At 45.6% G+C, this 27,146-nt stretch overlaps 1 protein-coding gene and 1 long non-coding RNA gene across 10 annotated transcripts in view; one reads left to right on the top strand and one right to left on the bottom strand.

Annotated features, from left to right (window-relative positions):
- Positions 1-1,601: 1,601 nt before the first annotated feature.
- LOC306656495 lies at positions 1,602-13,567 on the bottom strand. The gene is made up of 4 exons (XR_013762529.1): positions 11,921-13,567; positions 4,197-4,278; positions 2,527-2,673; positions 1,602-1,874 (listed from the first exon to the last, which is right to left on the bottom strand). It is a non-coding gene; the product is annotated as an uncharacterized lncRNA (long non-coding RNA).
- A 4,939-nt stretch (positions 13,568-18,506) lies between these two features.
- Positions 18,507-27,146, top strand: part of EPN2 (epsin 2) — a 92,387-nt gene continuing 83,747 nt past the window's right edge. For 5 of the 9 annotated variants that reach the window (XM_079131684.1, XM_079131692.1, XM_079131690.1 and 2 more), the window contains exon 1: positions 26,096-26,235. The gene's annotated coding sequence lies outside the window, so the exon portion shown is untranslated. Of the gene's footprint in view, positions 18,526-26,066; positions 26,236-27,146 lie in introns of those variants that run through there. The other 4 variants (XM_079131689.1, XM_079131686.1, XM_079131688.1 and 1 more) reach the window with 3 other exon arrangements.

Raw genomic sequence — 27,146 nt, 5'->3', positions numbered from 1 at the left:
GCAAGCCCCCAACCCTTGCCTTCATTTCCCTCTCTATAAAACTCAAAGTCATTAGTCCCTGCAAGACATGTCTGAGGACCAGTGTCCCCTTGTCTTCCTGGTGTCGCTACACTGATTCAAGTTCCTTTTGTTTTTCACCATTACCTGTTCTATTTGGGTTTTGGAATGAATTGATGGATCCCTAGAGTCAGGCCTGTGGCCTAGGACTCTGAAGACATTATGAATAGTGCACATACCTACACATTACTATTGGTTCCTGATGTCATGGAGATGCCTATTCTGAGGACTGTCATAGATTCTAGGTCACTAACCACTCCAAAGTGGTCACATAGTACAAGCAAGTTTTAAATTTAACTTGATTTTATATTTGATTTTATTATCTTATGTTTCAATTTCATTTTATTTTTGTGGTGCATCCTGAATACCTAAGCTATTTCAGTACAATTGGTTAAGTCCACTTACATTTCTTTTTCTTTTTCTTTTTTCTGACTAGGGGACTGAACCCAGGGGCACACTACCACTGAGATATATTTCCAGCCCTTCTTGTTTTTCCTTCTTACTTTTTTAAATTTTTGATAGTCTTATTCTGACTTGAAACTTGGATCCTCCTGCTTCAGCCTCCCTAGTAGCTAGAATTACAGCTGTGTCTTCAATTCTTCCTTCATCTTCATTCCAGATAGCCTCATTTCATATTTGTAAGATTGTATTATTTTTCTTAAACAGGACTCTTACATTCCAGAAGCTACCTGCCCCACCAAACCCCAATGTACCTCTGAAGGAAGTGACTTTTAGACCATGGGAAGGCCCTCCATGTAGACTCTGAGTGAGCTGGGAGCCTGGGAGAGTTTGTGTTGTGCCTGCTTCTTGTCCCCCTAATGGCCCAGGGGGTGGGCCATGATGTCCCTGTGAGGCCTCCCTTAGCATTCTCTACCATGCTCTGTCCCACTTCCTGGTTTATTTATAGCACTCACCCTGAGCTATATACCTATGCTTTGGGTTTGTTTCTTGCCCCTCCCCTCTGTCACCTTTCTGAATTTGTGACTTTATCCCATGTGCCTAGCTCAGTATCTAGCTATTAGTAGGTATTCAGGAAATACTCATTAAATAAATGGATACGTTTTGCATAAAAGGAAACAGGATCAGGGAGTGTTGCCGAAGTGTGGTCCTTATCCCCAATGCTAATCCAATAACATGGATTTTGGGTTTTGAGAAAAAGAAAAATTAAAGTTTATTGTTTTGCTAGCAAAGGAAAAAACACAGGGGACTCCTGTCCCAAAGGCTGTGATTCTACCCATGAGCAGGAACAGGGGGCTTTTAAAGAGGTGATTCAAAGACTACATTCCACGTGTTCTCTGTTGGAGTTGTAATTCACTTGTTAATTTGGGAGATGGTCATTTCTGAGATCTTCCAGTACCATCCCCAAATTCTGAATTACTTTGTTCCTAGGGTGGGTGTGTACTAAAGGACAGATAACTCTGACTAGGATAGGGAAGAAAGGTAATCCTGTTTCCCCTGAGATTAAGGAGTGGGGAGAGTAGGAAGGAGCAGGTAGAGAGAAGAGAAAGAAACATGTCCATTTTAAAAATAAGTTGTAGGGCAGAGCAGCAAGGAATTTATTTAAAGCATAAAATGGACCACTGTTACATTTCCCCACTGTCAATTTCTACATTCCATTTCTATGGAAAAATGGTCAACAACATCTTCAAACTGCTTCCTGCTGAAAATGGGTAAAGTTGGGGGAAGTAACCCAAAGTCCTTGTTCTCTGTCAGGTGGGGAGTGGACAGTTAAGGGCATTCAGCATCAGAGCAATCCAGAGATCCACAGTGGCAGATGGCAGGTGACTGGACAAGGCATACATAGGGCAGGGCTCCTACTAAGACAACAATAAAGACAGCAAAGCATTACTGTTTTGTAAATAATTAGAACAAAAACAATTAGTATTCCAACTAATTTCTGAAAACCATGAGGACAGTAACTCAATCTTATCAGTGAAGAACAGATCAAATTCATCAATGTAGAAGGTTAGGAAGATTGGTAAGTTATGAAATCGACTCAAATTAACTCAGGATAAATTTGCAACAATTGTGATCATTATTATTAGGTGCTCTCAAACAAAACCCCTTCATTTATAGCCTCCAGCTTTTCTTACTTTGGGTAGGGTTTACACAAGTATATATCTTAAGTTTTTCCTTTTAAATGTCCATCTAGGCTTTTAGACTATACTCTCCTACTGGGTTTTTAAACCCAAGTTAGTCAAAACTGACCTTGTTCCTATCTACTATTAAGAGTCAGCTGAGATTTGTCAGAGATCACTCTTGGGGACATGTGTGAAGCCTCCTGTTCCTTTACCCATGGTGCCACCTGTCAAGATGGTCAGAGTCTGGCTGACCATACATGGCTTCTCTTGAAAGCCTCAGGGACATTTCCATCTCCAATGACCCTCCTCTTTGCAGAATGTGCACTGGTTGGCTTCCTGTTTTCCAGGGTCCTGTCAATCTCCCTGATCAGCAGATTAGGTGACTCACCAAATTTGCAGGATCCAGAGAGGGGTCCCCTCATTCTCTGGGTCCTGGTTGACCTTAGAGGGCTGTTTCTTCCTTGGTCCTTTTACTTCCTTGACTTTGGTCTCCAGGTTTTCAGTTTTAAACACCCATCAAGCTGTTTTAATGAGTCTTAAAAAGGGAGTAACAGGTTATGACTTCAATATCGCAATTTTATAGTTATAACAATATACCTGTATAATATAACAATTTTATAGTTACCCTTTTCATTTAATTGGGGTTAGGATTAGTACTGGAAGTCAGCATTAGGATTAGTACTGGAAGTCAGCATTATATACTATCTGTCCTGTAGGTGATGGCTTATTATCTCAAGTTAACCTAGGTTTTTTTGTTTGTTTGTTTGTTTGTTTTGTTTTTTTGAAGCAGTACCTCTGCAAAATACTAACAGGCAACAGTTATAAGTGTATAAGAAAAATACAAAATAAAATTAACAGAGCAAAAACATATTCAGTTTGTGTAATAACTATGAACCAAGAAAAATGACTTTTATAATCTTGAATCTTTACTTATACATTATATTCCCTGTCTGAATCACAGTAATCTTTAAACCATAATCAATCTTTTGAACACAACTTTAAATGAGTTGAAGTCTAGCCTATTTTGGAGTCATTCTAATATGGAGTAAGGTGGGAGGTAGAGTCTTATCTCAGGTAAGGCAGGGTTCTTCACAATACAACATTACAGCTGAAATATGAATCAAAGACAGGCTAAGAGAGTTTTTAACTTTTTTTGTGGAAAAAGTGACAGAATGCTTCCATGTTGTACAATGTCACCTTTAAACAAATCAGACTCCCCTTATTATCTTCCAAAAATGCATTTAAATTCCAATTGCAGTGTGAAGAGTAACACAAAATCGAATATATAACTAATTGACAACAGGTTACTTTATCCAGCTATAAAACATCAAATGACATGAATAAATGCCAACAAAATTTGTTATTTTCATACAAATCCTAGACTTTTGCCACACGTAATTTTAGTTTGGAGAACACCACTTGGCAAAGTGCTATCCTAAACTTTACATTTAACTAAGTTTAACTTTTAAAGTACAATTTGGAATCCAGTGTATTGTAACAATAATCTCCATGGGTTAACAAAAATCCAAAGGATCGCCTTAAATCTCTTATACATTTAGGAATCAGTGTTAATGATCAGAAATTGACTTGTGGAAGCAAACATATAAGACAGGTTCTTCAAATGACAGTGTTGCCCTTCTATGTCAGATACAAAGTATAAAAGATGACAATTATTTGTTATCTTGCCAGTAAACTTACATAAACTTTCATTTTATAAATTTTTACATAACATCTAGATAAAGTTCTCAGATGCATACATATACCTAGTCACATATGTTTAGGGTGCTAACTATATTCTTATAACCTAAATAACAGTTGTTTGTTTAACCAGTTACAAAGTAATCATTTAAGACTTTAAAAGAGGTACAAACCCAATTCCTTTAAGACTTAGTTTCCCCAAATGATAAAACCTAACAAATACAAGAAAATATCCCATAGATTAAGAACAGATCAATGTTTCAGACTTTGCTTCATATCAGTACATTAATATTCAAATAACTTTGATTGTGCTAATTACAGCCAATTTAATCAAACACAAACTTTTTAAAAGAGACTTACCTTCCACAAACCTGCGACTTACTTAAACATTCTCAACTTCTTTACATCCTTAGTTTTGCCCTCTTTTAACTTGGACTTCAGCCTAAAAAAAAAAAAAACTGCCTTAATCTTTTTTTCTCCCAGATTGCTTTCAGGAGTTTGAGCCTGACCTGTCTCCATTATCATTAGCACAATATCATCAACTTTAAGTGAATTCCTCACTGTCAATTGTACCCAGAGGCTCCTTTTGGATCTTTTCCTTCTACTAGGCAATGAAGGAGGAACTTTCCATCCTTTTCTTTAGGCTTTCTTCAAGATCCCTTTGTAGAGACTGCCTACAAAACACAGACTGGCCTTAGTTTCTGTCTTTTTGTTTTCTGGGTGAAGTTATTTATTCTGCCAGTCTCCCCAGACATTTAGTTTGATGGGATACTATTATAGCAAGAATCGCTTTGCCCCAGTGATGAATATCCCCTGGCCAAATGCTCTGGGTCCCAGATCAGAGGGAAGGGCTGGCTCATAGGATCCCCTCCCCAGCAAATTGTTTCCCCTGCTATATGAGCGTCCAGGAACAATGCTATCAGTAAATGTAATGCTGCTGCAGTCTCTGCTGCCTCCTCCTCTTCCTCCTCCTCCTCCTTTCTTTCTCCTCTTCTTCCTCCTCCACTTCCTGTTCTTCCTCCTCCTATTTCTGTTTTATATTTCAGGAATATTCCTAAGTGATTCATTTATACATTTAATCATCCTCCACAACCTCCATGAGTGAGAGGCATTTAATGATAATCTTTCACCAGTGATGAAAATGAGGTTCAGATAGGGGAGGTGACTTGCCCAAATCCACATAGCTGGGAAACAGCAGGCTGACTCCTGAGCCTCTAGGTCCCTGAGATCACTCCGATGCCCCAGTTTCATACCAGAGGCAAAGAGATCCCAGATCTTGGCTCTGGTCTGAGCACAGAGACCTTCACAGCTCCAGGTGCTACCCCTAGACAGATTAACTTGGAGGGCTTAGGGAGGGGGCTCATTTTGGCCTGGGGACTGCCAAGCCCTGGAACTCAGCTGGACATGGGCAGCCAGCCCAGGATCAGGGTATAGTGCCAGAGGCCTGAGTGCTGGCACTGGAGTGGCAACTATGGGTTAAAATCCCAGTTGTATCAATCTCTACTCTGTGATTTTGGATGTTAACTAACTGCACTGTGCCTCAGTTTCCCATTCTGTAGAATGAAGATAATAACAACACCTGCTTTCTAAGCCTGTTGTTGTGAGGATTAGATAAAACAATATAGGACTAGGAGTGCAGCTCAGCAGTAGGGGTTTTTATTTTTAGTTGTAGATGGATACAATACCTTTATTTTGTTTATTTATTTTTATGTGGTGCTGAGGATTGAAACCAGTACCTCACATGTGCTAGGTAAGTGCTCTACCACTGAGCCAGAATCCCAACTCATCAGTGGTAGAGTTTGACTAGCACACACAAGGACCTGAATTCAAGTCCCAGCATTGGGGGAAAAAAAAAAAAAAAAAACAGCCGAGTACAGTACTGCATACCTGTAATCCCAGCTTTTCAGGAATCTAAGACAGGAGGATGGTAAATATGAGTCCGACAGGGGAATTGAGAGATCCTGTCTCAACATTAAAAAATAAAGAAATAAAAAAGACTGGGGATGTAGCTTGGTGGTTGAGTTCTGGGCTCAATCCCCAGTACTGTACACACACCCACATGCCCATATGCACAAATGCTACTGAATTCTCCTAGTCTCCTTGGGTTGGTGGGTTAGTTGAGACACAGTTTTACTACATTGCTGAAGCTGGTCTTAAATTCCTGGGTCCAAGACATCCTCCTGCCTCAGCCTCCAGAGTAGCTGAGACTGTAGGTATGAGCCAACGCATCCTGCTTGGTGTTATTATTGTTTATCCATTCTACAGAGGAGGAAACTGAGGATCAGAGAAGGAGGGGAACTTGCTCAAGATTCCACTGCTGGCCATAGAGGAGGCAGGAGAGTACCCAGGTCCTTCTAACTGAAGATTGGGTTAATCAGGCAGGCTGTAGACAGACAGATGGCCTGTCTATGGAAAAGGGGATGAGAAGTTAGGATGCTCTGCCAGATCCTAGTCTGGCCCACTGTGTGTGACCACACCCTGGACACCACGGTACCCTTCTAAGAAATAGGGGTGGGCAATTAGACTGGAGGGTATGTGATACTGAGGCCATGAGGTCAGGGTGATCACAGTATGCTCCCAATCTCTTGATGCTGGGTTCAGCCAGGTTACTTGCTTTGGTCATTGGAATGAAATGGCAACAGATATGAGAAGGCCAAAGCCTTGAAATGTGCTTGCATGGGTGCTTCATTTGCTTCTGTAATGTCATCCCCTTGCACAGTTGCCAACCATTCAGCCCAGCCCCAGAATGAGACACACTGAGCAGCCAGAGCCCAAGCTGAGCTTGTAACAGAGGTGTACAACCATGCCCAAATTCAGCAGACCTCAGTCAACCTGTAGGTGCAGCAGACAGAATCACGTGACTATTGTGTTAAGCTTCTGAGTTTGTGATGTTACATGGTGTTATTGCAGCCATAGTGGGTTGAGACACACCTTATATTATTCTTAAGTTCTTAAGTCTTGAATCCATCACGCGCGTGTGTGTGTGTGTGTGTGTGTGTGTGTGTGTTACTTGAACCCAGAGGTGCTCTACCACTGAGCTATATCCTCAGCTCATTTTGTGTGTACTTATAAATTTTGAGACAGACAGGATCTCGCTAAGTTGCTGAGGTCTCACTAAATTGCCCAGGTTGGCCTTGAACTTGTGATCTTCCTGCCTCAGCCTCCTGAGTTTCTGGGATTACAGTTGTGTATCACCATGCCCAACTCTATCACTTACTATAAAGTTGAATCAGATCTTTATGAGAGTTATCACTACTTTTATTCCATCTATTGCAAAGTTTCCACAAGAGACACAAAGAGTGTAAGGGTCAAAGATTTTGAGCCACAGAGCAGAAATAACTACAAAATACCAGGCAAGATGGGTATGATGGCATATGCCTATAATTTCAGCAACTGGAGGCTGAAATGAGAATGAACCAAGTTTGAAGCTGGACTCAGCACTTTGTTTTAACATTTTAAATTTGGTACCCAGGGATGCTTAATCACTGAGCCACATCTCCAGCCCATTTTTATATATTATTTAGAGACAAGTTCTCACTAAATTTCTTAGGGCCTCACTAAATTGCTGAGGCTGGTTTTGAACATGCATTCCTCCTGTCTTAGCCTCCCAAGCTGCTGACATACAGGTTTGTACCACCATGCTCAGCCAGCCTCAGCAACTTATTGAGACCCTGCCTCAATACAAATAAAACTAAAAAGGGCTGGACAATGTAGCTCAGTAGTAGAGCATCCATGGGTTCTTCTCAATCCCTAATATCCATCTGTGTTTATGTGTGCGCGCGCGCGCGCGCACACACACACGCGCACACACACACACACACACACACACACACACACACATTCAGGCAAAGAGAAGTTGCTACTGTTGTGCACCAGACTGAACTCTGAGTTTCTCGACAGCCAAGGCAAAAAAAAGAAAGGAGATAAATTGGTTACGTGCTGGGAGTGGTTAGATGGCATGAGCTCAATCTCAGAGGCTGCAGGGCTGTCCTGGGGCCCCTGTAACAGTGTCCTGTGATCCTAGCACAATTTCCTCCACACTTCCCTCCTTCCAGGTCCTACTCCATTGTCACTTCAACTGGAAGCTTCTAGCTGTTAGACTTTTTAACAGCATCTTGCCTTGGTCACTCATTGTAGTAGTTGTACTAATTTATTCCACATCCATAGGGATTAGAAAAGGCTTATTGAGTGGATGAGTGAATGAGTGAGGAATTGAGTTAACAGATGGAGAAGTGACTTAATTAATTTAAAAGCAAGTAAACGGATCTGGGGTGTGGCTCAGTGGTGGAGCATTTGCCTAGCCTGCCAAGACCCTGGGTTACATTCTCAGTACCACAAAAAAGAAAAACAAGTAAATGAATCAACAAATAAGAGGAATTGATGAATAGGCTAAGTGTGGAAATTTTAAGAAAAGGGCTGGGGGTATAACTCAGTATAAGTGCTTGCATAGTGTATACAAGGCCCTGGGTTCATTCCCAACACTGCAAAAACCAAAACAAAACAAGGAAAGAGTAAAGGCAATTGTTTTTATTTTGTTTTTCTTTAATTAAAAGTTTTTAGTACTGGGAATTGAACACAAGGGTCCTTTACCACTAAGCTATATCCCATGCTCTTTCTTTTTTCTTTTTCTTTTTCTTTTGAAACAAAGTCTTGCTAAATTGCTGAGGCTGGCCTCAAGCTTGCAATTGTCCTGCCTCAGACTACCAGGTCTCTGGGATTACAGCCATGCACCACTGTGCCCAATTCTCTTATGTAAATTTATTGAATACCCACTGTGTGCTAGGCCTGGCAAATGTTGGAGACATGGCTCCTGCTTATGAGGACACAGGTTTGATGGGGGAGGCCAATCTAAACCCCACTAATCATGGCCCCAAATGATCAATACTGTGAGAAAGAGGTCCCAGGGGACTAAGAGGGGTTAGAGAAAGCCATTAATCCAGGCAGAATTCCTGGAAGTGGAAACAAATGGGTTGCACAGGAATTAGCCAGAAGGCTGAGAGACGAGAACAACTAAGCAGATGTGAACAAGAACCGGTTAGAACATCAGAAGCCAAACATAGGGTACCTGAAATTAAAAACTCAATGGATAGTTTTAATAGCAGACTAGACAAAGTTTATTAGAAAATCAGTAATCTGGAAGATGAGTTTAAAGAAATTATCCAGAATGCAACCCAGAAAACCAAAAAAATACAAAATATTTTTTGAAAAGAGGTTAATTCAAACACAGTGTGCACACCTGTAATCCTAGCAACTCAGGAGGCTGAGGAAGGGGGATCACAAGTTCAAGGCCAGCCTGGGCAACTTAGTGAGACCCCGTCTCAAAATAAAAAATTTAAAAATGGGATGTAGCTCAGTGGCAGAGCACCTCTGGGTTCAATCCCTAGTACCACTAAAAAAAAAAAAAAAAAAAAAAAAAAAAGGATTAAGAGCCAGGGAAGATGGAGGAGAAAGATCTAGATCTAGTGCAGATAGTAGTTTCAGCAGGAGAAGAGAGCGAAAATGAGACAAAGACAGTATGTAAAGAAACAAAATCTGACTTTTTTTACAGAACCAATAAGAACCACCAAATCCATAGATTCTAGAGAGCCAATGAATCTCAAGCAAGATAAACAGAAAGAAATTCACAGCTGGACATATCATAATAAAACTACAGAGCAAATCAAAAAGGATACTCAAAAAGCAACCAGACAGTTGGGCACGGTGGTGCATGCCTATCATCCCAGCTACTTGAGAGGTTTAGGCAGAAGGATCACAAGTTCTGAGGCCAACCTGGGCAACTTAGTCAGACCCTGTCAAAAAGTAAAAAGTAAGTGCTGTGGACATATCCCCAAGTACATAAAGAAATAAACAAGTAAATAAAGGAGATAGATAAAGTACATGTATAGGTAAATTTGCCTATATGTGCATAAAATATGTCTAGAGACTAACAAGGGATTTGATACATTATTTATTCCTAGGGATGTGCTATGATTTGGAGTATGTGTGTGCATGGGGGGTTACTGGGAATTGAACCCAAGTATACTCTACAACTGAGCTTCATCCCTGGCCCTTCTTATTTTTTTATTTTTTTATTTTGAAACAGGGTCTTGATAAATTGCCGAAGCTGTCTTCAAACTTGCAATCCTCCTGCCTCAACTTACTGAGTGCTGCGATTACAGGCATGTACTACTTATGGTTTAGATCTTAAATGTCCCCCAAAGACCCATATGCTAAAGACTTAGTCACCAGTCTGTGGTACTAGCTGGAGGTGCTGGAAACTTCAGGTAGTTAGCCTGATGGGAGGAAGTTAGGTCATTGGGGTGTGCCCTTGAAGGGCCCTTGAAGGGGTTTTTGGGGCCAGGGCCCCTCCTCTTGAACTCTCTAGAAGCTTCCTTGTTGCCATATGACAGCTTCCTCAAGCACACTTTCCTGATATGATGCACTGCCCTGCCACAGGCCCAAAAGCAAGGGGTCCTAGACACCGTGGTCTGAAACCTCCAAAACTGTGAGCCAAATAAACTTTTCCTCTTTTTAACACATTAAATCCCAAATTTTCATATGGGTGTGGAGGTACAGACCTGTAATCCCAGCAATTTGGGATGCTAAGAAAGGAGGATCACAAGTTCAAGGACAGTCTCAGCAACTTAGTGAGACCTTGTATCAAAAAAAAAAAAAAAAAAAAAGAGAAAAAGAAAGAAAGAAGGGCTGGGGTTGTGGCTCAGTGGTAGAGCGCTTGCCTAGCATGAGTGAGGCACTGGGTTTGATCCCCAGCACCACATAGAAAAGCTAAGTAAACAAAATAAAGGTATGTGTCCATCTACAACTAAAAATGTTTTTTAAAAAAACAACTGGGGATGTAGCTCAGTGGTAAAGCATCACTGGGTTAAATCCCTGGTACCAAAAAAAAAAAAAAGAAGAAGAAGAAAAAAAAACCCAAGTTTTCAATTCCACAAATATTTCAATAAAATTGACACAGGCACATGAAAAGAGGTTGGAAATCATAATCAAGAGCTTACTATACACTTTATTATCACTAATCATTCACCTTTTATTTTTTTCAAACAAATAGAACTCTGAAAACAAATATTTATTTAAAGTTACCAAATTCTGCTGGGCATAGTGGCATACGACTGTAATCCCAGAGGCTCGGAGGCTCATACAAGAGGATTTCGAGTTCAAAGCCAGCCTCAGCCTCAGGCACTAAGCAACTCAGTGAGACCCTGTCTCTAAATAAAATATAAATAGGTCTGGGGATGTGGCTCAGTGGTTGAATGCCCCTGAGTTCAATCCCTAGTACCCACCCACTAAAAAAAGTTTAAAAATTCTAACACCAAGGATGTCTAGGTAGGAAAGTTAATTAGTATACTTGTTGCTCAATTTAACTTTTTTAGGTGTTCCATAAATGGGACATAATGGGGGCTGGAGTTGGGGCTCAGTGGTAGAGTTCTTGCCTGGCATGTGTGAGGCCCTGGATTCGATACTCAGTACTACATATAAATGAATAATAAGATTTGTTGACAACTAAAAACATAAAAATAAAAAAACAAAATAAATTTTAAAAAATTAATGGGACATTAATAGGTAAGCTGACTATCTCAAGTATTTTATTATAGTCAGGAAAAGCAGGGGAATTGGGTGACTGGGGTCAATGGCTGAAGGAAAATTTTTGCTTATGAACTACCTAAAAGGGGTATTTTTCATGTGTTAAATCCTTGAAATAAAGCAGGGAGGGGAAAACAAATTCAATAAACCCTTAGTTGTCTAATGCAGGGGTTCAAATTCTAACACCAATAAGGTATAGATGGGAAAGTAAATAAGTGCCTCACTAATTGGGGATTGGTAGGGACAGAGGCAAACAGTCAAGGCTCATCTAAGGGGGCAGCCCTGCTGGGCACAGTGGTGCTCGCCAGTAATCCCAGCGACTCTGGAGGCTGAGGCAGGAGAATTGCAAGTTTAAGGCCAGCCTCAGCAATTTAGTGAGGCCTTAAAGACTCAGCAAGATCCTGTCTCAAAATAAAAAGGACTGAGGATGTGGCTCAGTGTGTTAAGCACCCCTGGATTCAATCCCTGGTACCAAAAATAAATAAATATGCAGCCCTACTCACCATCCATAGATGGCTGCCCTGTGGAAGCCCAGGTCCAGAGTTGTCAACTTCTGACTTCCCAAAGAGGACTGGAAACAGGTAGCCATTGGATGAGGGAAGAGGTCAGGGGTAGAGAAGGGCCTGGGGAATGGTGGGGCTGGAGGGAGACACGGGGGTAAATTGTGGCAGAAGCCACTGACTGATTGATCTAACTGCCATTTTCAATCCCTTTCTCACCAAGATTCCTTCCACTGTGGGAATTGGGGGGGGAAAAAAAAAAAAAAAAAAAAACTTTCTCAGCATTCCTAGCAGCTAAGGAGTGGCCATGTGACATGATTCTGGTTAAGATCTAAGGAGTTTCATTAGATTTCATTGGGGATGGGCTCTAGGAAATTATTTCTTTTCACAGTAAAAGAGACAAATGCTTTCAATGAACTCTAAATTTAACTATTTCTCTCCCTTCCCATCTTAAATGCAGATGTAACGCCAGGAGCAGCCACAGCCATTCTGCAGACAAGAAGGAAAAACCATAACAATTGGAGAGACATGGGCTCTGACATCATTGGGCTGATGAAACAATGTTGACCATGGATGTTGTCCAGGCTCACTGTGATAGGGAAAAATAAACCCTTAGTTGTCTAAACTACTGTGAATTGGTTTTGATTTTTTTTTTTTCAAATAAACACATTCTTAACTTACAGAAGATGGATATTTGATAAAAATTCAGATGAAGTAGAAAAAGGAGATGGGCAGAAAATGGCAGAGTTCTCAGCATCTTTCTATCATAATAGCTGACATTTTTTGATCAAATACCAGGTTACGGGCACAGCGACTTACACGGATCAACTCAAAATTTAATTCTCACCACAACCTTCTGAGGCAGCTCTGCTTTATCTCCATGATTCAGAGGCAACTGATGCCCAGAGAAGCAAAGTGTTCTGGAGGTTCTACAGCTAATTAGGCAGTGCAAGCAGAATTTGAACCGGGCAGGCGAAACTCAGCCAAAGAGATTCTTTGACTCCTCAAAGAAGGACGAATGAATATGTGAATAAATGAGTTTTCGTGTCTTCTCCGGGCTCAGTGACGAATCTCTGGGGAGCCTGCCTTCTGTAGCCCACCCCTGTGAGAGCTGAGACCGGGAGGATGGCAGGGACGCGGGCATGAGTGTGCGCGCGCAGATTGCTCTGTACCCACGCTGCCGGCTGGCACCTGCTGTCCCAGCAGGCCCGGGGCGGCGCTGTCTGGTGTGTGGGCGTCCAGCCCCGCAACCGCCTCCCGCTCTGGCTCCATCTCCACTTCCCTTCGCATTGTGGGAGGGAGCCCAACCCGGGAAGCCACCGATGGGCTGGGGGCGGGGTGGGGGTGGGGGCGGTGGACTGAAGATGAGAGTAGATGAGGCGGTCTCCGCAGGGGCCACGGGCTGGAGAGCGCAACCTGGTCCAGGAGCTAGAGTCAGCAGGACGTGTCGGAGGCATTGTGGCCGGAGGAGCCCGGTGGCCACCTCTGAGTTTCAAGTCTCCTCTGTAAATGAGGATTGCACAGCACCTCTTGACTGGTGAGGCGGGTTCGCAAAGATGATTGGAAAGCCCCAGCGCGCTGCGGACACGCGGAGTCCCCAACCAGCGCGTGGAGGGGAGCGCCGTGCACAGTGTTTGGGTCCTTCCCAGGCTGATCCCATCCACGGATCCTGCCCCGGAGCGGGCCTCAAGTATTTCCTGCCCGGCCTCAGGAAATACCAGAACCCCCCCTCCGCCCCCGCCCCCGCCCCAGCGGGCCTCGCGTCACCAACCCAGAGCTGCAGTCCAGCGCCCCGCCTGGCCCTCCTCCTTCCGGCCGCCCGGGCCTCAGCTCACTTCTCCACCAATGTCAATGAGGGCCCTCTAAGGCCAGACCTTCGAGCATCTTCATTACTACTAGGCGCCTTCTAGATGCTTCTGGGCCTCTCCTTACTCTTCCTCTTTCTTCCAGCCTTTCATTCTCTCGCTGCAGGCTGGTCCCGGCAAGCACAGGAAAGCAGAACGAGGGGGCAGGGCCAATTTGGGGACCCTATAACTGGATAGCTACAGGACAACCAGTAGTCAGGAAGCTCTGGAGAAAGGGAAAAGAGCAAGGGCTGGGGAAGATCCTGGAAACCCAGAATAGAAACCAGGGAAGCAATCAGGAAGGCTGCCTGGAAGAGGTGGCATTTAAATCTAAACCAGAAGAACAAGGAGTTAACCAGGGATAAGTATTTCAGACAATAATTCGTTTATTGATAAGCATTTATTGAGCTCTCACTGTGTGTCAGACTCTGCACTTGGCCCAAAAGTTTGGGCTTGAGATAAGATATGCCTGTGTCCTCATGAGTTTTGCAGTGGGTGAGACAAAAAAAAAGCAAAAGATTACCATCTTTTTAAAATTATTTTTTTTTTGAGGTACTGAGGATGGACCCTAGTGGGGCTCTACCACTGAACTACATCCCCAGCACCTTTTATTTTATGATTTTGAGGCAGAGCCTTACTAGATTGCTGAGCTGGCCTCAAATTTGCAATCCTCCTGACTCAACCTCCTGAGTCAGGGATTACAGGCCTTACCACCATGCATGGCTAGTAACTACCATCTTGCAGACTCAGAGCTACTGGGGAGAAGGGGATGTCTAAGGGCCTGCACCAGTTTAGAGAAAGTGGTCAGTCAGGTCTTCCCTTCCCTGAGGAGACAGCATGGAAGCAACTGCTGAGAGGTTACTTAAGCAAAGAGACTGGGTGGAAAGGAGTTCCAGGTGGAGCATAGCAATCAAAGGCCTGGTGTCAGAAGGGTGCAAGAAGGCCCTGATGCAGGAGTTGAGATCACCTGAAGGGACAATGGAATGTTAGTTCCTTTTGATTCCTGAGGTCAGAGAGGATCCAGAGATGCAGTGACTTGCCCAAGGTCCTCAGTAGCGCCAGTGGGATTTGATCCCATAATACAGAAACAGGAGCTCCTAACCACAGGAATGCCTGTGGTTTTTGAAAGCACCACTGCTGCATGCAGAAACAGCTGTCAGCCTACGCTTCTGCAGCCATCTCCAGGCTGCCGGGCCTGCTGGGACAGGTGCTAGTGCAGAGGCAGCCAGTGTTGGTGGGATACCCTGCCCTGGGTAGCAGCGGAAGTCCCTGTGGGATGGTGGAGGCTGTGGTAGCCATGATGTGGTTTCTCCTGGGCCCCTGTGGTTCTAACCTGGGCACTGTGCCTGTCTCCTGTGGCTTCCTCACCCATAGAGAGCCCTGGTTGGCTCATGTCCTGCCTCCTGGAGTTGGAACTGGAGCGAGGGATGGGAGCCAAAGTGGGACACTTCTCATCTTCTGGATACCTCCTACCCTTTATCTCTTGAGAGGTTAGGGCTGACATTCCAGCTTTACTGAAAAGGAAAGCAAGTTCAGAGAGGGATAGTGGCTAGTCCAGGGTCACACAGCAAAAGGGGTTTGTCTGCTTAATGTTTGGAGATTTGCAGCTTTTCCCACAGTACTCCATTCATTCTTGTATTCATATATTCATTCATTCACTGAAAGATGCACATATCCCCTGGGTACTCGCTTTTCTTTTCTCTTTCTTCTTTTGGTACTCCAGGGTCACTCTACAGCTGAGCTACATCCCCAGCCCTTTTTATTTTTTATTTTTAGACAGGGTTTTTTTAAGTTGCCAAGGCTGGCCTCGAACTTGTGATCCTTCTACTTCAAACCGTCAAGTTTCTGGGGTTTCTTGTGTGCATCACCATGCCTGACAGTTCACACACCCTTTGTTGATTCCTTCCTTTCCCTGTTTCATCAACCTCATTCTTTTTTTTTTTTTTTTTTTTATCAACCTCATTCTTTAAAGGTCATTTTCTAAGATCACATCCAAATAAAAACCTCGCACTGTCATCTCTGTTCCAGAGTGGTCTGCTGTGGGTGTTCAGCGAAGATTCTCATTCATTCCATTGCTTTCCCCCGGGATGTGCTCCTACCCTGAACCTGGCCTTGCCCTGTACTCTGGGGATGTGGGCATGACTCAAAGGTCTTCTTTGGCCTCCAGACTTTTTTCCTGGTGGGAAAGGCAGAGCAGGAACAGGCGCAGAAGACTGTAACCCAGTGAGGTCAATGCTTGACCAATGGATACCCTAGGGAGAGTGGCCACTTCTGCTGGTCAAGCAGCTTCTCAGAAATTCCCCTTCAACTTGACTTTGAAGGACCAGGAGGCATTTCCCAGAAGGATGGGGGGTTGGGGAAAGGACATCCTCAATGTGGGGAGAGCAGCACACAGAGACTTGGAGCAGGATCAAGGAGGGACTGACTGACAACCTTGGCACTAGAATTATAGGTTGGAGTCAGACTCACAGGGTGGATTTGGGGGTGAGGTGGGGAGGTTCTCAGAGAGTTTCCTGGTCACGGGGAACCACCACCAAAAGTTTTTGAGCAAGGGCAGAATTTGATTTTAGAAAATTACTTTTTCTGGAAAGGTCAAGAGGTTTAACTTTCTCCCTTCCTTCCTTGGAACCCCCAGGAAATTAAGGGAGCCCACCCTGGATAGCTGGAACAGCAGCCTCAGCATACATGGAACTCTTACTAAGGTGCTGAACACTTCATTTATCAGGCCCCCTCACCTAAGTGAGGTACCTCTTTATAAATGGGGAAACTGAAGCATAGGAACTCAACTAAAATCCCATAGCTAAGAAGTAAAAGCACTAGGATTAGAAACTGGGCTTCTCTGGTTTTAAAGGCATCCCCTAAATTGCCCCATGGCCCTGCTCCTTGAAGATTGGAGGGCTCCAGCATAGCCAGTGGGTAGAGGCAGAGAAGGGACAAGAAACCCAAGTCATAGCCAGGGTCAGAGGCAAGTCTGGCTTCTTTGGGGAAATTAGAGAATAAGAGGGTCATTCTGGGCTAGGATGGGAAATGGGTTTAATCTTGGTTCTGATACTCAGTACCATGTGGTCTGTGTCACATCCTTTCTCAGTGATTCAGCTTACTATCTTAGTCTGTTTTCTGTTGCTATAACAAGATACTTGAGACTAGGTAATTTGTAAAGAATAGAGGTTTATTGACTCATAGTTCTGAAGGCTGGGAAGTCCAAGGTCATAGTGCAGGCATCATGAAGGCATTTTCGTGGCAGAAAGCAGAAGGGCAAATAGGCAGGTACAGAAGAGGCAAATGAGGGGCTGCCTCACATGGCAATCTGCTCTCTTAGCAACTAATCTAGTGCTGTGACAGTGAGCACACACAACCAGGAGGATTGACCCAGTCCTGTGGGAATGACATTCATTCTTTTAACAATCAAATCACTTCCTTTCTTTTCTTTTTTAAATTTTTGGTACTGGGAATCAAAGCCAGGGCTTCTCTACCACTAAGTCACAGTCCTAGCCCTTTTTATTTTTTATTTTGAGATGGATTCTCACTAAGTTGCCAAGTCTGGCCTCAAACTTGCAATCCTCCTGCCTCAACCTCACATTATCCTCAAACTTTTTTTTTCTTTTTTTTGCAGTGTTGGGAGTCAAACCCAGGGCCAAGTTCCACCACCGAGCTACATCTCCAGCCCCGCAAATCACTTCTCAAAGTTCTCACTCCCTGGCAGTATACAATAGCAGTCAAATTTCAGTGTGAATTTCAGAGGGGACAAACCATATTCAAACCCTAGTACCTACTCATCTATAAAATGGAGCCCCCTTGTAATCTCCATCACGTAAGGGCATTATGAAGATTGGCCACACCAAAGACTGTGACATTCTCAGCACACTGTGGGGCAGAGGAAGGACCCCCATTTGTGGAGGGAGTGGGACAGAACACAGTCTCTGGGCTCAAATCCCAAGTTTATCAGTAACTAGCCCATTTGTGACTAGGGTCAAAGGACTTCGCCTTTCTGTGCTTGGTTTCCTCATCTGTAAAATGGGATCATGAAGATATATATGCCTTCCTCATTGAATTCTTGTGAAGGGTAAAGAGGACTGCGTGTGGAAGTGCCCAGCAAGGGGCGCTCTAGTGGTCTCTGTTGGTGTCCCTGTTATTGGGCACCTACTGCATGCAATGACCGTGCACAGGGAAGCAGCCCACTCAGTCCTTGCATCACCCAATGAGGTAGGCACTTTCACGCCTTCATTCCATTGATGTGGAAATGGAGGTTCAGCAAGGTTTGGAGGCTGCCCGGAGGGTGACAGCTGGTAGGGGTGGTGCTGGGATTGGAACCCCAGCCAGGCTGACTCAGATATCCCCAGAGTTGACAAGGCAGCTGTGACTCAAGTTTGCAGGAAGAGGAGGAGGGTGGGGTAAGCTGAGGGGAAGCCATGACTTCTATTTTCTCAGAAATGGGAGTGAGGTCTGTATGTGTCGTGGCTGGGGCTGGCCCAACTGAGAAGCGGTCAGTGACTGGGACTAGAAATTGTCTCACACAGTGCATTAGACAGGATCCCATGGAATCTTCTGCCCTCTGCAACAACAACTGGATGGCTGCTGGGGTTCTGACGCTTTGGCCTGATCACAGCTACAATTTGGGGGTCAATCCCAGGGCACATAGGGACACCCCCTGCTGGCACAGGTGTCCCAAGTCCTCTCCAACTCTGTCTTAACCTGCCGTGTGACTTCAGCCCCAGTCATGGACCTCTCTGGGCTCTGGTACTAGAGAAGAGACAAGTGGCTGGGGTGAGTATACCTCTTCTCATCCCTTCTGTCCAGAGGTCTTTGAATTGGTGGACTAAGACTTTGGAGGGCTCTGGGGAAAAACCAGAGGACCTGGGCCACCAGTTAGCAGGGCACCCTGTAGCTATTGGCAAAGGAAAAGCAAGGTTTATCCACACCCCATATGGGAGCTAGAGGCTCACCCCTAAACCCAGCCCTGCATACCATGAACAAAAGACCATGTTCCTTGGTCCATCTGCCCTCTGGATGGACATTTTGCTGCCCCAGGTCCTGACTCCATCCAGCAGCAGGAACCTAGATTCCTGAAGGGTGCAGTCTCAGTGGGAGGCAGAGGACACAGTTCCTAAGCACCTCTCTGGGCCATTCATTTATCTAGTTGCTTTCCAAATCTTGAGTAAGTACCCGTTGTGTGCTGAGCCTTCATTTAAGTTTTGGGGGCACTGCCATGAACAAGACAAATGCAAGCACCTGTTCTCATGGAGGGGAGAGAGCAAACAAAAAGATCAGTATACGACATGATATAGATTTTATAAAGCAGGGGGAGGGGCTGGAGAGTGGGGCATGCTTGCTTGGGGGCAACATCATCTTAGTGGTCCTTGGCCTGAAGGGAATGGAGGATGGGCATTGAGCTGTCTGAGGGAAAGGCATTTCGTGCAGAGGTAATGGCAAGGGGTCATGTAGGGGAGGTAGTTTGCAAGGGGAAAAGGGGAGGAGAGAGGGTAAGATGGGAAGGACAGGGATTTCTGGCCATGGAAGTGAGGTAAATCTGGTTCTGACTGCCATCCAAAGTCCTTAAGGGATTGGGAGGGGCTGACATGATCTCATTTGGTCTTTCTTATAAGACCTGCCAGCTGGAGAGGACCCCAGAATTGAAATGAGGACACTGAGGTTCAGGGCACATTCCAGCACATGCCTGACATCACCAGCAGTGGGGCTGAGACTGAACTCACTCCAGGATCTCTCTGTCTTCAGCCTGCAATGGCATGGTGTGAGGTGCCAGGTGCAGCCCCCAACTATATTCAGTTAAGCTGTGTCTTACAGAGTAGCTCCCAACAGGGCTGTTGTGTCTTCCTCTCTTGACTCAACACATACTCTGGCATTATTCTCAGTGGCCAGAAACTTGCAGGGGTCAGAAACGCAGACAAACGAAAACTAGCTGCTACCCTCCCTCACAAAGCTTCCAGATCACAGGGTAACCTGTGATCCTAAAACAAGGTGTCACCATTCAGGGGTAAAGGCTCCCAGGACAAGATACCTGCCTGAACCCTAAACCCTGTTAGCAGTCAATCAGGTCACCTGAGAGAAGGGCCCTGAGGGATGGAGAGGTTGTTCCAGGCAGAAGGACTAGCACACACGAAAGCTCAGAGGTGGGTCATCTCAGGGGTCCCAGACAATTGGCAGGACTGGGGCAGGATGTCTGGAAAACAGTGCCCATAGATGAGCCAGAGAGGCCAATCCCTTCCCCACTCTAGAGCTCGGATTCTCCATCTATTCAATGGGTAGTCATGAGAACACTTGAATCCAGGGATGGGAAGGGGCTGGCAGGGAGGGGGACAGGTGCCAGCTGGCTGGCCTATCCCTTCTGCCTTTGCCTGGGCGTGTGGGAGGCTCATATCTAGAAGCCCAGATGGAGAGGATGGAGGTGTAATTTTGTTCTTATCTTTTTGCTCAGAGCCTCTCAGCTAAGCACTTAAAAAAATTAATAATGGTATTTGCATTATATCTTCAACTTGAATTTCTTTTGGATTAAAAAAAGTAACAGAGGCAAGGGCAGAAGAAAGGGAGACAAATGGGGAAGGAAAAAGGGAGGGAGAAAGGAAATCAGAAAGAGGACAAAGAGGCAAAAGAAAGAAAACTGGTAGAAACTTTTTTCTAGGTTGAAATGGGCCTGATTTTCTTACCTCTTGAGTCACTGGCCTCCTGCCCTCTTTCTGGACCCCTACATGTTGGTCTTTCAGTGTCTATATTTGTGCTAAACTTTCCTGAAGACTGATGATCCCTGGGACAGACCTGTGGCCTCAGTTCCAGGTTCCCAGCATTGTAGAAGAGGAACTCAGGTAGCAGTGATTGCATGCATGAGCACAAAGGAAGCAGGGAGGGCTGGCCTGGAGACTGTTCATGTTCCACGGTCTCTGGCTTGACTGGTAGATTCTGCTACTCCACTCTATCAGCCTTTTCCTCAAGCCTCGTGCAGTACAACAAGTCCAGCCCTCTTGGCACGCCTCTAACCGCCCTGAGTCATAAATTTATAAGTGCCTTCTCTGCATTGACTCTCTATCCATCATCTTGGTGGAGTGAAAAGGGTAGCTTGAGGCTCAGAGAGGAACAATGACCTATGTGATCTTGGTCACTCAGCTGGGAAGTGACCTAGTCTGTATCTGAATCCAGACCTCTTTGTTCCAAGGACCTATATTTTCAATCACCACACCTGGCCTCTATAAGGAACCAGATTATGGCAGTGTCTACATAGAGAAGCATCCAAATTGGAAGACTGGAGAATTTGAGCAATTTTTTTCCCAACATATCAGACAATTCTGTTTTATTGTCTTCTCCATCAACGATGTCCTTGAGGCTGGGTGTAGTGGTACACACCTGTGATCCTAGCTACTCAGGAAGCTGTTTAAGCAGGAGGATTTCAAGTTCAAGGCCAGTTGGGGCAATTTAATGAGACCCTGTCTCAAAATTTTAAAAGGGCTTGTCATGTAGCTCATTAGTAAAATGCTCCTGGGTTCAATCCCCAGTTCAAAAATAAATAAATAAATAAAAGAAAGGAAGAAAGAAAGAAAGAAGTCTGCCGTGACACTAGCCTGACCCCATTGGCTCTGGTTCCCTGGTTCCTGGGCTGATCTGAACAGGAGGTGTTGTTCCTGTGAGATGATAAAGAGGATTCCTGGTAGCTCCAGGCTTCCATGATCCTTGTTGCTGACAATCTCAGAAGCAGAGAGGGCCTCTTTCCTGATGGTTTTAGCTCAAGTCCTAGGAAAATCTCTTATTAGCTGGGCCTGGGTCATATGACCAATCACTATGGCCAGAGGGCATTTTCTGCCAGGGCTATGCCCACTTCTGGGAATGATAAAAAGTAAGGTGCCCTCAAAAGCTGCAGAGCTTCTAACTCATCAAATTTCAGCCATCTCTCCCTAAATTCACGTTTCTTCTATGCATCGTATGGTCCAGTTACATGACATCACTGATCCATGATTTCTGGCCTCCTGGTCTCTGCTCAGCCTGTCCCCCCCTGCCTAAGTTGCTACCACCTTCTCTCTGCTTACCGGCTCACCCTTACAGGCTCAGCTCAAATTGCTTTTTTTTTTTTCCGTACTGGGGTTTGAACCCAGTGGCACTCTACCACTGACTCACACCTCCAGCCAGTTATTACTTTTTATTTTGAGACAGGGTCTCACTAAATTGCTGAGGCTGGCTTCTAACTTGGGATCCTCCTGCCTCAGCCTCTCTAGTCTCTGGGTTTATAGTCATGCACCACCACACTTGGATTCCAACGTCACTCTTCTGAGAAGACTTCTTTGGGTTATAGTTTTGGATGGCAATGTTTTAACTCTACCCAAGCTGAAAGCTTTATGAAGTGTGTCCAGCTTGTCTGTAAATTTTCTGAAAAAGCAAGTACAATACCTTTCTGAAACCAGAAAGGAACTATGGTCTTCTCAGATCATGCCTTGAGTCTCTGGCAGACAGGTCCCATGTACATTTCCAAAGAAGGGGTCCTCTGAGGAGGATGGTAGTGCACAGTGGGGAGATACCATCCCTGACTCAAACTGACTTTTGTGAAAATATCAACCTCACAATCATTAGCAGGGCCACCAGGTATGGCCCCTCTCTGCATTACACTTTGCTCATCTGTAAAATGGAGTTAGTATGCCTTTCCCATATGGTTTTTATGAAATAATGGGTGTAACATGTTTAGTCCATGTAGTAGTCCAAGTTGGATCTTGAAAAAAAAGTTTAAAAAATGATCTGTCTTGTTAGGAATCTTCTCTGTAGGGAAAAAAGCTTGAAGATTAACGGTCAATAAGAAACAGAAAAGGTGCATCATAAGATCAGAAATTACGTATTATGTGGATGCTGTTTTTATAATACACATTACACTCTAGGGAGGAAAACTGGTGAAGATCACTGAAACTTGTTTATCAAATGTGGTAAGTGCTTTGGAAGAAAAGCATTATGTGCAATCCTTCTTCCCAGTCTCTCCTTCCTTAAAACCCTCCTCCCTTAATCTCAGAGAAATCTCTGGCCTATATCTTCTTCACCCCTCTGGCCAGTTCCAGTCATTCCACCTCATTCTTTACAAGAACAAACCTCCAAATTCTTGAAAGGGCAGCCCTTGTGCCCTTGGTTGCTTTATGCACAGCAAAGCATCTGGCTTATCCTGTACTCTTCTCTCCAAGAATGCTTATACTCTCTGAACTTGGCAGAACCTGAATTTGAATCCCAGCACTGTCACACACTGCCTCAGTTTCCTCATCTGGCAATAAGGCTGTTGACTTCAAGGCATCTTCATGGGAATGAATTAAGGAAGTGGGGGATTGGGAAGGAGGAATGATTTGGAGAAATGGAGGAATGTTACCTCTGACCTTGCAAGAGGGTGGTGGGTTTCTGGCTGGGGGTAAAAATCCTTCTCCCACCTCCTCAGGCTGGCCCAGTCTCTTGCTCTCCAACTCACTTCCTGTCCTGTATTATTAGTCCATCACCTCTTTATCTGTATCCAGCTCTCCTTCCAAAGCACACAGCTTATCTCTGTGCCTGCACACACACTTGCTTGCTGAGTGGTGTAGGGAGTAGACTTTGCCTACAGAAAAATCCATCCCTGTGGCCAAACTCTCTCCAAACCTTTTTATTATTATTTTTTAAACTGTGGACAATGGAATATGCACCTTGTAGAATCTCATGAGGTTTTTGACCAGTGTTGTTCACTATGGTAGCATCTAGTCACATGTGACCAATTTAAATGTAAATGAATGAAAATTAAATAAAGTTTAAAAAATTCAGCTTAGTCATACATGACAAACCAGGTGTTTATTACCCATATGTAACTGGTGGCTACCCCATTGGATGGCACAGATAGAGGATAGTTCCAACATCAAAGGAAGTTCTAGGGAGGGGGTGTGGCTCAATGGTACAGTTCCTGCCTAGCATGTGCAGGGGGTCCTGGGTTTCATCCCCAACACTGCCAAGTTGGGGGAGGGGCAGGAAGTTCTGTCATACAGATCAGAGAGTGCTAGTTTGGGATAATATATGTGGACCCTAGACCACACATCAGTTTTGTGTTATAACTCATCTGAAGTTGTAAATGGAGGTAGCCTCGTGATTTCTGTGCACAGTTCTGCACTCCTTGAAGTTCTAGCAAAGACCAGGGGCTCACAAGGAATGTTGATCTGGTTGAGGGCATTCTACTTTGATGGGGGTTGTTGGGGCTTAGAAAGTAATGCCCTGATGTATGGCAGTTTGGTATGCAGAGTACTTTGACCTGAAGGATATTGGAAAGGCTCATAAGCAAAGTCTCTCTCTGTCTTTTTCTGCCTTTCTTTCTCCAGCTCCTCTTTCTCCCTGAATGCAGATCATAGGAACTCGTACCCCTATCCACCAAAGTCAGCCATAAAACCTAGACACACTACTCTAACTTTCTCTCTGCCTTTCTTGTGTAAGAGCTGGCCATCGAGAAATTTTATAACCTACCTTGTCTAATAGTAGGTCACAAGACCCTCATTCTAGAAGGGGTCCTATCCTATACCTTGGAGGAAGGAATGCTACTCAGAGACCAAGAATAACCTGAACAGACAGGGTTTGCTACTTTCTTCACTCAGTCTATTACCTTAGGTCACAATCACATTTCTACAGGGCTGCTCATTCATTATCAAACTTAAGCATAAAAATAGCTTTCCCTGTGTCTTGCAGTCTTCATTCTGAAGGCTATGATGTCACATAAGACATTGATTAAATAAATTTGTTATACTTTTCTCTTGTTAACCTGTCTTTTGGAGCATTGACTGTGAACTTATGATGGGGAAGGAAAGCCACATATACTTCTCTGTCCCTACCTGGCAGACCAAGTGTAAAATGGAGTGGCAGTTCCCACTGCAAGATAGGCACATGAAGTGTGATTCACTGTCCTGGTGGAGAAGGGACACCAAACAGTGGGAAGGATAGGTAATTCTAAGGAGGGATGTCTAGCATCTAAAACTTCCCAGAGTTGGGATTTTTCAAAGGAAAAGTGGCCAGGTGGGTGTGCAGATGTGTTAGGGTCCCTCCTTCCGAATCTTTATTGTATTTTTGTTTAAGAAAATAATTCTAAATCCCAATTTGTAAGACCCATAAGGAGTACAATTGTCCATTTGACTTCTTTATAGGAAAAATGAATGTGTGGCTCAGAGAAGTGTAGTGACTTGCTTATGGGAGCAAGGGCAGAGTGGGCCTTCTGGGCACAGCTTCCCTGAAGTCAGAGTTTGGAACAGTGTGATGTCACCCTGGCAACAGGGATGGTGTCCTCTGCCCTCCTAAAAACCTTGATTCATGTCCCAGATGCTCCTGTGAGGGGGTCTCTGTTGACTCCCACCTAGGTTAGAACAGGTTAGTCAGCTTTAAGGTTCAGCCTCCAGTTTCACTCCTCTGAAAGCCTCTCCCAGGAGCCTTGCTTGTGCCAGACTCCCCTCTCATTCCCGGCATTTGGTGTGTGTCCCAGCACACTGTTGGGCACATAGGAGGTGCCTTGTGGGTGCTTGTGGAACCAAGAAGGAGAGGTGGTTTGATGTTTCTTATGCAGCCTTGTGTACACACACACACACACACACACACACACACCCCATGTAGGCCTGTAAGAGGGGTGTCTGTAAACCTTAGGCAGTCTATTGAAGCCTATGGACCCCTTCCCAGAGTAGTTTTTAGTATATTTTATTGAAATACGATACACGTTTAGAAGAATACAAATCTAAAGGGCAGATCAGTGAATTTTCACAAAGTGAGCACAACTTTTAACTCAAGAATTCTCCCATAACCAGTGCCCTGGGAGGCTGCACTTTCAGTCTCCGTCTTCCTAGAGAAGGATGAACCCTTACAATATTTTCAACTGCCAGGGTAAGAAGCGTTTTAGAGTATAGTGGGGCAAGGGTCTATGCGTGTGGGTGACAGGAGTGTGTGGACTTGAGGAGGAATATAGGGCGGCGGGATTTATAAAGTTCTTAATGAACATTGCAGAATGTGTAGGTTTCGGTATGAATTTGCCAGGGCTTGTGTGCGAGTCAGGGTTTGGAGGGGGGTCGTCTATGGGATTCGGGCGAAGGTAGCGGGCGCCGTGGGACTCCGCCGGTAGTGGGTACTTGAGCACTGAACAGGGGGCACGCGTGAGTGGGCGGGTCCTCGCGGGGTCTGGGAGGCCCGGCCGCGCTTGGGCTACGGCGCCGGAGCAAGCGGGCGGGGCCTCGGTGGGGGCGCCGGCGGGGTCTCAGGGGCGGGGCCTCGGCGGGCTCGGAGGGGCGGGGCCGCCGGGCGCGCGCACGCCGCCGGCGCGCCCCCTCCCGGCCGCCATGTTGGCTGGTGTGTGGGTGTCAAACGGAGCCAGACGCGGCGGCAGCGGCGGCTCCGCGGGCTCCGGTCGTTCCCGCCTCTCCAGTGCTACCAGAGGCTCCAGCCGCGCTTTCGCGCCGGACAGGAAGAGCGGAGGTGATTGGGACCTGAGGGGCTCGTGTGCTGCAGCAGGACCACAGGGTACGGGCCCTCCCCCTCCCCAGGGCGCGGACGCCCCCAGAGCACAGGCTTCCCCTAAGCTGGCAAGACCCCCAGAGCATGCACCACTGCCGCCACAGCTTGACACCGCTTTGGGCGGGACCCTCTTCTTTCTAACTAGGCCCGCCCCACAAACTGGAGCATGGACCCCCTTCCCATCTGGATCCCTCTTTCCGCTGCAAGACATAACCCCCCCACCCCCCGCAGTTTCCCTATCTGGAACCTCTTCATTTTATATTCTCGGAGTCCGGGGCTTCCGTACTCTCTCTTCAGATCTGGGAGCTCCCTTCGGTTTGGAACAACCCCGCCCCTCTCCCCAGAGCACATTCCTCTCCGGGCCAGGCGCCCCTGCCTCCAGAGCCCAGCCTGGTCTCCCTCCCGCCCCCATGCAGAGCACAGCCCTACCTCCCTCTAGGGATCCGGGGAGGGTCCCCTTCTCTGTCCAGGATCCCGACTCGTTTCCCTCTCCTTCAGGGTGGAGCGGGGGCCCCCTTTCCTTCTCGGAGGACTAGGTTCCCCTTCCCCAGCCCCCAATAGCACAGCACAGAGGGGACGGGGGCGGCAGAGCCAGGCTCCAGCTGCCTTTTGTTCCGCGTGGGATGGCAGAGACCTGGCCCGGCGGTCGTGCTCGGCTAATCAGGATGGGTGAATGGTGCGTGGGGGCCAGCCTTCCCTCTTCCCATGGGGCGGCTCCCCGGCAGCGGGAGTCCAGCGCATTGGGAGCGGCAGGCCTTTCCTAGAGGAGTCCATGCCAACAGGTTTTTGTTTGCGACCTGAAGTTGGCCCAGTGTCTTTGCAGGAGGCAGCTTAAGCTCCCTTGATACCCCAGCAGGGCCTGTGAAAGTTCATTCCATGACCCCAGCCAGACTCAGACCGGCAGGCCCCTTCACTGT

Source organism: Sciurus vulgaris (genome assembly GCF_902686455.1).
Source record: "Sciurus vulgaris genome assembly, chromosome: 3".
NCBI classification, from domain to species: domain Eukaryota; kingdom Metazoa; phylum Chordata; class Mammalia; order Rodentia; family Sciuridae; genus Sciurus; species Sciurus vulgaris.
The sequence above is the reverse complement of the archived record's forward strand: the minus strand, read 5'-3'. Positions and strand labels throughout refer to the sequence as shown.